At 40.9% G+C, this 14,379-nt stretch overlaps 1 protein-coding gene and 1 long non-coding RNA gene across 5 annotated transcripts in view; both read left to right on the top strand.

Annotated features, from left to right (window-relative positions):
* Window positions 1–14,379, top strand: part of MARCHF1 (membrane associated ring-CH-type finger 1) — an 884,469-nt gene that overhangs the window by 832,894 nt on the left and 37,196 nt on the right. The gene's annotated exons all lie outside the window — the stretch shown is intronic.
* On the top strand, window positions 7,115–14,350 carry LOC309628628. The gene is made up of 2 exons (XR_014244598.1): window positions 7,115–10,046; window positions 10,687–14,350. It is a non-coding gene; the product is annotated as an uncharacterized lncRNA (long non-coding RNA).

Here is a 14,379-nt window from a genome sequence, read left to right as displayed (position 1 = left end):
GGCTTCTCTTGCTGTGGAGCACAGGCTCTAGGCGTGCGGGCTTCAGTAGTTGTGGCACGTGGGCTCAGTAGTCGTGGCTCACGGGCTCTAGAGTGCAGGCTCAGTAGTTGTGGCACACAGGCTTAGTTGCTCCGCGGCGTGTGGGATCTTCCCGGACCAGGGCTCGAACCTGTGTCCCCTGCATTGGCAGGCGGATTCTTAACCACTGCGCCACCAGGGAAGTCCGTGGGAACCTTGCCCTTTAAGCATCAAAACTTCAGTTTTCACTTAAACTATCTGGTGGAAATCTTTCAAATTAAAACTTTCTAAAATAAAATTGTTTCTAAAACCTTCCTTTTTTATTTTTATTTTTATTTTTATTGAAGTATAGTTGATTTACAATGTTGTGTTAGTTTCAGGTGCACAGCAAAGTGATTCAGTTATGTATATATATAAAACTGTTTCAGATTCTTTTCCCTTTTAGGTTATAACAAAATATTGAGTAGAATTCCCTATGCTATCCAGTAGGTCCTTGTTGATTATCTATTTTATATACAGTAGTGTGTATCTGTTAATCCCAGACTCCTAATCTATCCCTCCCCCTTTCCCCTTTGGTAACCATAGTTTGCAAACCCTTCTTTTTTAAACATGCTGGTTTCACCCAATATATTTTCCTAATACTCAGTTTCATCATTATATAAACATCAATTATTTTACAGGCTGACAACATTAACAGCCTCGGCCGTTTATCTTCACTCCGATTTGCCAGCCTACTGTGCTTTGCCCGCCCTTCTCTCTGCTTTTTGTTGTTTCTCTTTCTTCCTGCGCTCAGAGCATGTACTTCACTCCTCTGCCTCTTCAGTAGCCCTTATTCAACATATTGCATAGCTACTGCCTTTTCTCTTTAAACAACAGAAACAACAAAATCAAAATTATGGACTTGGGTCTATAAAAGGCTGAAGTCCGTTCTAGATGAACTTCTGCACGGTCCTCTTTGATCATCGGCAGGGGTTTTAGCAAGCGTGTCGTGCTGACGTCGGTCTAGTGCTGTTGGAGTTTTCCACAGCATCCGTCTTAATTCTCAGTTTTACTCGAATTACCTGGGATCACATGATAAGAAAGCCCTCCGCAAACGAACTTTTGATGTCTCCAGGCTGTTCCCTTATAGTCAGCGCCCAGCTCTTGGGAGCAGGTTTGCTATTTCATTTCTTCACAGATGTGGAAGCCTGGAAGCAATGAAAATCTCTGCCCTAGTACAGGGCCAGACAGAGCTTCCTTTATACCACTTGCAGAACACCCATCCTCATAATTTGCGATGCATGCTCATTCAACCCTCTTCTTGCTGAGTTTCAGTTTCGTTATTATATGAGCCCTCAGTGATTTAGAATATTCTTAGGAAGTGATTCCGTTTTCAAACTCACAGTCTCCAAATGATCCAGGAGGTTTTCCACACAGATTTCTCACCGTCCAGTGGTGGCCTTGTCTCCAGCCCGGCACTTCCCTTACCTTCCAAGGGCTTTATTCTGTGAGAAGGAGGGGCCAGCAGGCTCCTAACTGCTTGCTGTGGGAAGGGAGAGAGTGAGTAAACCACCAGATAACAGAAAGAAGATCATTAAAAGAGAAGTAGTTCAATTCAATTGGAGCATTATCTTCTCTACTAAAACATTTTTCTTGGTTTTTGTTGTTGTTATTTGTTTTATTGCCTTACCTTCATGCTCTCGATTGAACTACAATTGATATTTCGATTAAAATAATATTCCAGGGTGAGTAGATAACAATCCTGACATGTCTGTGTCAGATAATCATGAGATGGAAAATACAAGCATCTCGCATATTTTTCTGATAGGTACCTGGGAATTATCACATGGCCTCATCCTTTTGTCTTTTGAGGAAACACTCGCAGGTCAATTAGTCTGTAAAATTTCAAAAACAAAAAAACAACTGTGTAGTCAACTGGGCTCAATAATATAGAATAATTGGTTCAAAATAGAAATATTCTTCTCTGGGGAGCAGACCTTCTTCTTTTGTGAAGCTTGCATCCATAAACAGGCCTCCCCCTAGGCAGAGTGGACCCCACAGCCATGGCCAGCTGTGTTCTGAATGGTTGTTCTGGAAAGGGGCCAATGGGCCCAGTTCACTCATTCACTCAGCTCCCTGTAGGATCTACCACGTCTCAGTGGTGCTCAGCAGAGAACCAGATAGAAAACCCCTGCTCTCAGAGAGCCTAGAGTCCCCTGCGAGAAGGATGGAAAAGGATGAATAACTTCCAATAAGCTGTAATAAATTTGAAAAGCATGGTAGTTGGTGGGTAGTGATGTGGGAATCAAGAATTTTCTGTGGGAACGGGAACGGTCATTCAGAGAGAGCAAGCCGCCGTATATTTGGTCTTTATTGTGAGACCATCATATCAAGAGGGGTTTTTTTTGCTGTAACTATAGACACATATCAAAGTGTCTCTTCTCTTTTGTTCTCCATGCTTCCCATAACCTGGGGTAATCAAGAAAGTATTAGTTACCAGTTGGACATCTGGGAACACAGAGCAGGATTTGCTAGGTCTCCCAAAGGAGACATAAGTAAAAACTATCCCTGAATGATCATTGTTGGCTGGAACATTTCTCTTCAGTACTTCCTTATTAGAAGTCCCAATTGTATACTAATTTAGTTCAGTTTCTCTCTTTGAACATTATCCCTTGAAGAATATAACTTCACTGGGTTGGTTAGAACGTTACCTGGTGTTAGTATTCTAGATATGAAAAGAAACACTTAACTTACATTATATTCTTTACTGAAGTCTTTAACTGGACACAGTGCCCCCAGCTTGGGAGAATCTATTTTTCTTTTGCCAAGGATAAGGGACACACAGAATGGAACTTCTTTTATATACTGTGTATTTTGATATTTGAAATGTAAACTATGGTTAAAATGATGGAATCAGTGTTGCAATGATCCATATGGAAAGCATAAAAGCATCAAATTAGAATGTGCAAAAGCAGATGCACATCTGCACGTACACACACACACACACACACGCACACACACACACAGTTACAAATAAAGCTTTCCCCAAAGCATCATCTTATGACGGAGGGTTTTTTATGGGAAAGAGGTATGTATATATTTTTTTAACATCTTTTATTGGAGTATAATTGCTTTACATTGTTGTGTTAGTTTGTGCTGTATAACAAAGTGAATCAGCTATACGTATACTTATATCCCCATATCCCCTCCTTCTTGCATCTCCCTCCCACCCTCCCTAACCCACCCCTCTAGGTGGTCACAAAGCACCGAGCTGATCTCCCTGTGCTATGCGGCTGCTTCCCACTAGCTCTCGGTTTTATGTTTTGTAGTGTATATATGTCCATGCTACTCTCTCACTTCGTCCCAGCTTACCCTTCTCCCTCCCTGTGTCCTCAAGTCCATTCTTTACGTCTGCATCTGTCTTTATTCCTGTCCTGCCCCTAGGTTCATCAGAACCATTTTTTTTTTTTAGATTCCATATATATGTGTTAGCATACGGTATTTGTGTTTCTCGGAAAGAGGTATATTTATATTTGTCTTGCACTTTCATTTTTCTTAAGACGGTGGAATGATTATCAAATTACTTTCATATTTAAATTTTCCTCCAACTAAACATTTTTCTGTCTTGGCTGGGATTTTTTTCTTAATTCATTGCTCAAATCTTGGCATAAAGCATAAGAAAAGATTTTCCCTAATTTTCTGGTTTAATATTTTGAAACATAAGGCACTGGGAATCAACCTGGCCTTTTGAAAAACGATTTAAACCAAGTCAAATTCCTTTTCTATTGGATTGACAAGTAAGAGAGAAATGAGGGAGACTTTGGTACGATCTATCTGGGAGGATGGTGTCGAGCCCCACCTCGCCCATCAACATGCGTGTGTGATGCTATGAACATTATCATGAGGTCAATGGCTGGAAGGTTTCACTCTAAAAGAGGACCAATCCCTCACAAGCCAGCTTCCTTCCAACTTTCTACTCTTGTCTCCCTGGTACCATCAAGTGGCTCCTCTTTCTTGCTTCCCACATAGATACACCACAGCCTCTTCATACCATGCTGTCACCCTGCATATGAACGCTTTGCCCCAAATTAGGCTGATTTACCCCAGCCCGATATGGCAGGACCTGCCCCTGTGAAATGTACAGTGTGAAACATTATAAAAAGTGGGGAAAGTGGGTCAGGAGGCAGAGAGGTTGGGCAATCCGTACCCCATTCTCTTTCCCGTTCTCTCTGAGAGGCAAGCTATTCTCCCCTAAGGGAGGTTCCTCCACACGGAGACCTGAAGCAAAGGGAAGAGGTTTCCCTGGAAGACAACAGCTTGCATTGTCGCTTGCATCATAGGGATCTTCTTCCAGGGGACCTCACACTCCACTCCCAAAACACAGAGACCCCTACAGTCAGGAATGAGTCATACGTTTAAATCCTCTTTTAACTGAAATATACAGAGAGGAGTTACAGTAAATTTTAAAAGACAAATAATCCATTCAAATAGTAAAGGAAAGAGCTACAAGTCAGAAGATCAGATTTTTTTAAATATGTGTTTCTTTTTTTAAAGATTTACTTACTAATCTATTTATTTTATTTATTTTTGGCTGTGTTGGGTCTTAGTTGTGGCGCATGGGGCTCTTCGTTGTGGTGTGCGGGTTTTCTCTTCTCTAGTTGTGGCGCACAGGCTCCAGGGCGTGTGGGCTCTGTAGTTTGTGGCATGTGGGCTCTAATTCAGGTGCGGGAGCTCAGTAGTTGTGGCACATGGGGCTTAGTTGCCCCGCGGCATGCGGGATCTTTTAGTTCCCTGACCAGAGATCGAACCGGTGTCCCCTGCATCGTAAGGTGGATTCTTTACCACTGGACCACCAGGGAAGTCCCAGAAGATCAGATTTTAATTCTGGTTCTGAAACTTAATCCCTCTGACCTTTGCCTCAGTTTCTTCATCTGTAAAACGAAGAGTCTGGACAAGATTATCTTTTAAGTTTTTTCCAACATAAAATTCTGTGATTTCACAAAAAAGCAAAGTGAGGAATCTGAAAGAGAGAGAGAAAGGAAGGAAGGAAGGAAGGAAAGGAGGGAGGGAAGGAGGGAAGGGGGAGGGAGGGAGGAAGGGACCTCACATTAAATGAATTTTAAATGTTCAGAAGAAAAACTTCACACCCACAGTAGCTCAGGTTGTACAGGACAGGATGCTGAGTAATAGAGTCCAAGTTCAAGTCCTGAAGAAGTAATGTGTGTGCTTTCTCAATCTTGTTACCCTTTAGAGCAAACCATGGTGGGAAAAACAAGACACACTCCACATTCAAAAAAGAAAGCCAGTGAAAAGCATGACTAAAGGAAGACAGGGAAGAAGAAAGGGAGAGGGAAGAGGAGAAAGAAAGAAGCAGAGAGAGGAAAGGGGAGTGTATGGGGCACTGAGTACCCGAGGTGTCCTGGGAGGTGACTGGAAGCTAGAGGGTCCAGGCCACACTCTTCTTTTTTTTTTTTTTTTTTTAATTAACATTTTTATCCATTTTCATTTGTAGGCACATATGTTTCTTTTAAATTAAGGTTATGGTTTATGTATAGCAAAGTGTACAACTCTTGTACAGATCAATTTTATATATATATATATGTCAGATACAGAACATTGGCATAAACATTTTAGCATCTCAGTATTGATTACATATTACAAATTGCTTTCCAGGAAGTCTTTTTTCTTATAAGATGTAAACAGGTCGTTAAAAACTAAAAAAAAGTCAAGCAAATTCAAATGGTTCTTGACAGCAAGCTTCCGCTGCATGGAAGACTCCTGGCCCTAAGAAAAGAGGCAGGCTGGGCTGAAAGTCATCTTCTCTTTGCAGAACTAAGAAAACCAGTGTAGACTGAAGGGTTAGTTGAATCCAAGAAAGATTTTGTTTTCTTGAAGGCTAGTGTTTCTGTAAACGTAGAGCCAGTTTAATGCAAAAGTTGATATTTTGATGAAGTATTTCTACCAATAAGCAAAGCTAACAAATTTTTGAGCTAGATCTTTTCTGCCTCCAGGAAATGACTTATCTCCCAAGAGACTGATAATCTCCTACTAGACTCTCTGCATAAATAAGACCACACCATAGATAAGGGCCAACTGTGTCTGAAGGACCACACTGAGAGGGTTCCAGGAATGCCCAGTCCTGATACACTACTCCCACTTTCATTCAGTCAGTCAACAAACATTTACTGAGCATCTGCTATGTGCCAGTCAATGTCCCTGGTAGTAAGATTAGAGTGATGAACAAGCAAAGTCCTCTGATCCCAGAGAATTTACATTCTTGTGAAGTGGGGATGAAGGCTGAGAGTTTGAAAATGAGTTAGTCAAAATATTTTGAAGTAGACTTAAAAACTATATGGGAGATATTTTTAGTAACTCTGGGCAGGATTAATAAAATTCCAGCTATTACGTTATAATCAAAAGGAAGTTTATGGGACTTTTTAGGTATTGTGAATCCTCAATTTCACAACTACCTCTCTGTTCCATTAGCAGAACAATTTAATAAAGAAAATTAAATGAAAAGGTTGTTGAGTGAGTGAGGAACCAAAGCTGGGAAGATACACAAAGACAACCCTGCCCAAGTTGGCTGAGAAAAATTACCCCATGTCTGTGGAAAGCTGCTCAGTCCCACAGAGAATTCACTTTCTATTGGGAGCCAGGCAGGTAAGATAAATGAATGAAGCAGCCTGGTTTTGGGAGGATAAATGGCAAATAAGCCAATACCGGTCAGGTGATAAGGAATGGCAGAGACTGTGGCACTCTCAGATAGACACTCCTGCTCTAAACAGAGCAATCAACAGTAGTTGATTGTTGCCAAGTCAACTGCTTTTCCAGATGAAGCCACAATTCTGGATTTAGCTTAATCTCTTCTGATTTTTAAAAAACAATCGTAACTAATCAAACTCAAAATCTATTCGGGCAAAGCAAAACAGATCTGAAGGCTAGATTCAGCCCCCAGACCAAGAGTCTATGACCTCTGCAGGGTAGAAATGCCTATCTATCTTTGCAAATATCTCCCCAATGGAGTAGGGCGTGATGCAGTGAAAAGAACCTGGGCTGAGTGTGCGGGACAGCGGAAGTCAAACCCCAAGTAGCCACCCTGTGGCTATAGGTGCATCCTGTGACCTGAGATGGGATCTATCAAATTAAAGGAGGAAGGAGGAAGGGTGGCAGTAATATTGATATCTACTTTGCCAACTTTTCAGTTTGTATTGAGGAATAAAATGATGTAAGTACAAGTCCTGTGTCAGCAGTAAAGTCCCACAAAGTGGCGGTGTTATTATCTTCCCCAGTTTCCCATCACCCGATGCTCTAACAGATTCACTTTTCCACTCTTACTAAATCAGCATTTAGCATTGAATTCACTGGAAGGCCATTAAGAGAGTAGCATGCACATTTTCAAAGAACTATTTCTAAAGCATTGGATGATTATAGGGGTACATGCATTGATTAATTTGTTCAGTGATTCGGGGTGTTTAGTCATCCACATAAGAGTTATGTTGGTTTAAGCTTGCAACTTAGTTTATCTATAAAGAATTTGCTGAGCAAATTAATAATGTAAGCAAGGTGAAGGCAGGAAAATCATTAACGTACTGAAAACTTCTAAGGAGTTCATAAAAATGTTCAAGAAAATAATTAGCCTTGCCTGGCATATTTGACCAAAATTTATTTCGTGTTGACTTTCTAAAGGGTGACCGCTAAGTGTACTGGGCAGTCATTTGCATATGAACACCTGACGTAGTTGTTAATCATTATTATTGATGCATTGAAATATTTCTTTTAAAAACTTGTGATACTGAGTAACTCAATAGCGTGGTTATTTTTATTTTTTTCTACCTGACTGTGTAATGATTAGGGCTTGAGCTCTGGAGTCAGCCTGCCAGTGGTCGCACCTTGAAAGGAGTCATTGTAGCTTTAGAGCTTTGGGCAAGTTACTCAATTTCTCCATGCCTGTATTTCCTCATGTGTAAAATGGAGATAATAAAAGTGTGTACCACCCGATATGGTTGTTAGGCGGTCTGAATGAGATAATACATGAAAAGCACTCAGCACTGCATCTGGAACATGATGAGAATAAATATTAACTATTAGTATATGTAAATTTTAAGTGACTTTAATTTCAACTTCTCAGCCTTGTTTATGGTCCTAGAATTTTTAAGTGAGAAGTGTCTTTTGAAATTGTAACTGGTTTCCAAAGCTGTTTAAAGCAGTAGAACTCCCCTCCTTTTTTAATGTAATTCTATTTAGAATTCAAAAATATAAAAGAGGTAAGAGGACACAGGGTAAACGGAGACACTACAGCGTGACTCGGGAGTGGCCCCCTGATTGACAGTGGCATTTCCCAGAGATCAGCAAAGCCATGGCACGCTCGCTGAAGCCACACAGCCTAGCCTGGAACAGCTTAGGGTGTAGGAAGGTGGGTTCCAAAAGATCATAGACACAGATTGGGTGCTTGACTTCAACCCCTAGCTTTGATGAGCTAGTACCAATGATTTGGTTCAAGAACCGGGCTGTTGGGCTTCCCTGGTGGCGCAGTGGTTGAGAGTCTGCCTGCCAATGCAGGGCACACGGGTTCGAGCCCTGGTCCGGGAGGATCCCACATGCCGCGGAGCAACTGGGCCCGTGAGCCACAACTACTGAGCCTGCGCGTCTGGAGCCTGTGCTCCGCAACAAGAGAGGCCGCGATAGTGAGAGGCCCGCGCACTGTGATGAAGAATGGCCCCTGCTCGCCGCAACTGGAGAGAGCCCTCGCGCAGAGGCGAAGACCCAACACAGCTAAAAAAAAATAAATAAAATAAATTTATTAAAAAAAAAAAAAAAAAGAACCAGGGCGTCAAGTAGAAGAAACAGCAGTGGAAAAACTCAGCAACAGGCTTTGCCAGGAGCATCAAACCATACCATTTCAGTGAAGGGGAGACCCCGTACCCACCACTGCTGCAAACACTTGTCCTGGGGGTCCCGATGCTTCTGCACCTGATTCACCTGAGCCTCTGGCGCTGAGCAGCCCTGAGCACAGGTGCCTCCTCTTGGCATTCATATTGGGATTCTTAGCATTATGATGCCCGAGAAACATGTCTGGAGTCTCTGGTCTTTCTTGGGCACAGTTCCTGGAGACATTCATAGACCAATTTGTACAACTGTTTGCCTTTCCTGGGGAAGATGATCCCAACAGCCTAGATATGTATCTCTTCCTCTGGGTGCCCTGGCAGGGGAAGGCTGGCCGGCACTGGTCTTCTTCTGCCTTAGACACACAGTTCTTGAGGAAGGTCTGTGTCCAAGCCCTGATGTCACCAAGCATTCCAGACACCTTTAATGGGTGGTCTCGGGTTGAAAGAGACCAAGCTCAGGGATTAATCTGTTTCTGTAAGAAAAATAACCACCCACCTTTCCTCACAGCCTACATCTTCTGTCCTCCCTTTGGGCATCTCCTCGTCCAAATTTCTGAATCACAGAGCGTTGTCAGGTGACTTTGAGGAAATAGCAGAAATTAACCTCCCAACTTACCCCTTGAGTTTAGCTCAAAGAACAGTCCAAAAAAAGAAAAATACAACCAAAATCATGACAACTGAAGAATTCCTGCCCCTCACGGGCCAGCATTTATCAACATTTTGATGTTTGTGGAAATTGGAGGACGTCAGGGCCTGTAACTTACATAACACCAGTGTTATTTAAACACGTCCAGTGGGGAGGGAAAGAATGACGTTTCCAGCATTTCTCAGGAAGCTGCCATAGCATTACTATCAGAACTTGACAAAGAAATCTTAATTGATTAAATTGTATATTTATGTTTCAGGCACCCATCAATTAAAAAAAGTAAAAAAATTTCCCTTAGACATCAAGTAGCTAATAAGAATCATTCAGTGAAAGACTTGAAAAAGAAAGTTGAACAAATATTCCAGAAACTAAAATAAAAGGATAAAAGGAGTAAAACAATTTTTTAAGTCGTAGAATAGACAAAAAGGCAGAGAAAATTATCAAAGAAATAATGCAAGAGTGCTTCTGAAAAATGAAGGGCATGATTATCCAGCACAAATGAAGAAATACTTAGATAAGTGTTTGCTACTGTAAAACTCCGAAGACCAAGAATAAATAAAAATGAAGAGTAAATTCAGGAAGCTTTCAAAAGGCTTTTAATGAATTCCATTGTAATCAGAATTATTGTGATAATTGTTACCATAATTTGGTGATAAAGAGGTGGTTTAGTAAACACTGGCATATTCTAAAGGAATGTTCAACCACAATTTTAATACTTAGCAAATATACCAACAAAATGTAAGAGTAGAATGAAGATTTCCAGACAATGCAAGGATTCTAAAAATTTACATCCCATGGCCTCTTAGGAAACTTTTCAAGGGAATCCTTAAGCAAAATAAGGGACTTGACAGGGGAAAAAGTTAAGGTTGGAAAACCACAGGAAGCAACACAGCAGAGAAGCAAAGACGCTCTCAGAACAAGGTCTGGGCACCCAGCATTTCTAAACTATTTGAAAGGGACTGCCCCCGGGGAGGGTGCAGAGGACCGAAAGAAATCCGTCCAGCAAGACAGTGACGTGTTCAGAATGGGGAAGAGGATAGAAGCCTCAGGGTCAGAGGTCAGTGGAAAACTCAGTTTGGTAGGATATCTGACTTGCTTCAGAAGTAAGATTAAGGGGCTTTGGATAGATGGATTGAAGGATATAGAAAAAAATTAAAGTAGGTACATTTTAAGCAAATAATTAAAAGGGAATTATCTTTAAAATGCAACAGAAATTTATTAAGAAAGTGAATTATTTCTCTAGAGCAGCAATTCCCAAACATTTTGGTCTCAAGACGCTTTTACAAATTATTGAAGACACCAGAGAGCTTTGGTTTATGTGGGTTATATCTACTGATATTTACCAGGTTAGGAACTGAGACTGAGAAACGTTCAAATATGCACTTATTAAATTATTTTAAAATAATAAGAAACATTTCATGTTAAGATAAGTACTACATTTTTAGGAAAAATTATATTTCCTAAACAAAAAATATTTAATGAGAAGAGCTGCACTTTCTCACTTTGCTAATCTCTCTAACATCTAATCCCTTTAACGTCTGGTCCAATGGAGGACAGCTGAAATCTCGGGTCTGCTTCCGTATTCAGTCTGCTGAATGTGTCATACTTCATGTAGCTACTGGAGAATCCCACCATACCAAGATCTTTGAGAATTATTATTAAATAGCTTTGACCGCACTGATCTCTTGAAAGGATTCCCAGATGACACTTTGAAAAACACTGCCCTCAAGTAACACTTGATTTCTTTAGTGAATACCGTTTTATATAAGTTATAATTTCTTATGTTGATATAATCAAACTAGCCACACATTTGTACTGAGAGGATGAATACGAGTGAGCGGGGCTGCGGCTGAGCATTAAATCCTCAGCAACAACAACAAGAGATCAGTAGGTGACGTGTAATATCAGTGAGTTGTCGTAACAGTCGAAGCATATTACGGAAAATGAGGGGAGTAAATATCAGAAGCAGCACCTACTATAGCACCTCACAACCGTCAGAATGGCCGTCGTTAAAATACCTACAAATAACAAATGCTGGAGAGGGTGTGGAGAAAAGGGAACCCTCTTGCACTGTTGGTGGGAATGTAAATTGATGCAGCCACTATGGAGAACAGTATGGAGGTTCCTTAAAAAACTAAAACTAGAACTACCATACGACCCAGCAATCCCACTACTGGGCATATACCCTGAGAAAACCATAATTCAAAAAGATACATGGACCCCTATGTTCATAGCAGCATTGTTCATAATAGCCAAGACATGGGAATGACCTAAGTGTCCATCAACAGAAGAATGGATAAGGAAGAATATATATACACACACACACACACACACACACACACATATGTATGTGTATATATATCTAATGGAATATTATTCAGCCACAAAAAATAATGAAATAATGCCATTTGCAGCAACATGGATGGACCTAGAGATTATCACACTAAGTGAAGTCAGACAAATATCATATGATATGGATCATATGGAATCTAACATATGACACAAATGAACTTATCTATGAAACAGAAACAGACTCAGAGACATAGAGAACAGACTTGTGGTTGCCAAGGGGAGGGGGGGCAGGGGCGGGATGGATTGGGAGTGTGGCATCAGCAGATGCAAACTGGTATATATAGAATGGATAAACAATAAGGTCCTATTGTATAGCACAGGGAACTAATCCAATATCCTGTGATAAACCATAATGGAAAAGAATATGAAAAGAATGAATATGTATAACCGAATCACTTTGTTGTACAGCAGATATTAACACAACATTGTAAATCAACTATACGTCAATAAATTAAATTTTTAAAAATATGTTAAATTTGAAGTAAAAAAGATGCAACACCTACCACATTTAAGTGATTGCCTCTAGATAAGGGTAGAGAAGGGTGCAGTAGGGCAGAGCAGGAGACTGTCATACGATGAAATTCTAGATGGTCTTTAAAATGAACTTTCCTATAGATGTATGGAAATAAATCTCAAGAAATATATCAAGTTTTGATTGTTCAGTAAGCTTCAGTAGAGCATGAGATTCTGCATAACTAATAAGCTCGCAGGTAATGCCAGTGTAGGACCATGCTTTCTGTAGCATGGAGTCGCGTAAGGAGAATTTATTCCTAACTTGGAACTTAAGACATCCTGATGCCATCAGAGAGAAAACCTCACTTAGGTACTACATTGTCGCTTACAACTCCAAAAGTAGTCTCCAAACTTTCTTCAGGGAACAGTGTCTAGTTAAAAGTTAAAAGGGAATTTGTGGGAAAACTGGTGAAACCCTAACAAGTCTGGAGTTTCGTTAATATTAATGTACTAGTGCTGTTTTCTTTCTTTGACAAATGTATTACAGTAACGTAAGATGCTCACATTAGGGGAAATTGGGTGAGGGGTACATACAGCCTTTATTATCTTCGAAACTTTTCTATAAATCTGAAATTATTCCAAAATTAAAATGTTAAATAAAAGAGTGAATAACAAGGGGTAAAAGCTGAAATACTCTGCTTAGACCAGTGAGAAAAGTTACAGAAGGGGGATTCAGAGTCCTTCCTGCTCTTGGTCCCCTTTGACTTCTGGTAGCCCCTGGGACTCCGAAACCCCTGGCCTCTAAAGAAAAAAGATCGGAAATCTTTTTACTTTTTTAGGGGCAGAAAGACACAAGACCCAAAGATTATTACACCTCTTACACATTTGTGTAAAATGAGGACCAGAAGGCAAGATTTCCTTCTGTGTCATATTTGTTGCTTTTCACCAGTTGTAGCTTTTATTTAGATATGCCTACTTTCTGCTCTGAAATAGAGGGGTTTTCTTCAATGTGACCACAAAGATAGACTCATGTATTTCACCCAAAGAGTTCCCATGTGAGACTGACCCATGTGTGGTCACACTGAGTGGCTCAAAGGACAGGTGAGCCATTTATTGATACCTTGAGGAAAGAGGTCATTGGAGAGAGATGAGTCCTGTCTTCGTGGGTGAAATTCCTGTTTCCCGTGGTCCTAGAAGAGTGTTTGCATAGGAGATATATTGGTTGGCTTGTCGACTGATGAGGTTAAAGGACTTAGCTAAGAGCACAAATTATGGCTTAAGATTTGTTTGCATTCCCTATATTCTTATCTTGATTGAGAAACCCTAACGTTTAAGATTGAATCAGAAGCTGTCCAGGACTCCTTCTTTGGCCTACTTCCCAAATAACATGCCTATTTTTCTGCCTGGTATCTGGCCAGCGAGTCATTGTTGATGCTCTGCCCATTCACCTGTCACCTCTAAAGATACACCTAAAGAGCAGTGTCCCCGGCACCCTTTGGCACCCTCTAGGCTGTTCATAGGCTTGAAGGGATGGCTTTTGCCTCCAAGATACATAAAAAGCCTCGTGATAACACTGGACTTTACTGTAGGGGATGGGTCCACCTATTAGGGCTTCCTGTCTATTTCGCAGGAGAAAGAAAACAAACGCCACTTGGAACGAAAGCTGTCTTAGTTCTTAGCCTTCACGCTCAGTGGCTTACTCTGCTGGGTTACCTTGGCCCTGCAGGTGTGGGATCTGCCAATGCCTGCCTATTCGTACTCTCTAAGCCCGCAGGAGTCTGAGCTAGTGCTTCTCAACTTTGTTACTACAGAGGCAGTCCCTCTGTCCTAATATGTGTCCCTCTGGTCCCCATTCCCTTCCATGCTCCTAAAGCCAAGAAATACAAAAGGGAAGGGCAGCCCAGATACTCAGGGCCCATCTCGGATGATATCAGGTAAAGCATAGCCTTAGACTAGATTGAAAGCAAAACTCATACTGCAGTTTAACCAAAGAAAAGCATAGTTCTGCTTACCTTTTTTTAAAGAAAAGGCTTTATGAAAGGAAAA

The sequence above is a fragment of the Balaenoptera borealis genome, assembly GCF_965194805.1.
Source record: "Balaenoptera borealis genome assembly, chromosome: 4".
In the NCBI taxonomy this organism is placed as follows: Eukaryota; Metazoa; Chordata; class Mammalia; order Artiodactyla; family Balaenopteridae; genus Balaenoptera; species Balaenoptera borealis.
The sequence above is the reverse complement of the archived record's forward strand: the minus strand, read 5'-3'. Positions and strand labels throughout refer to the sequence as shown.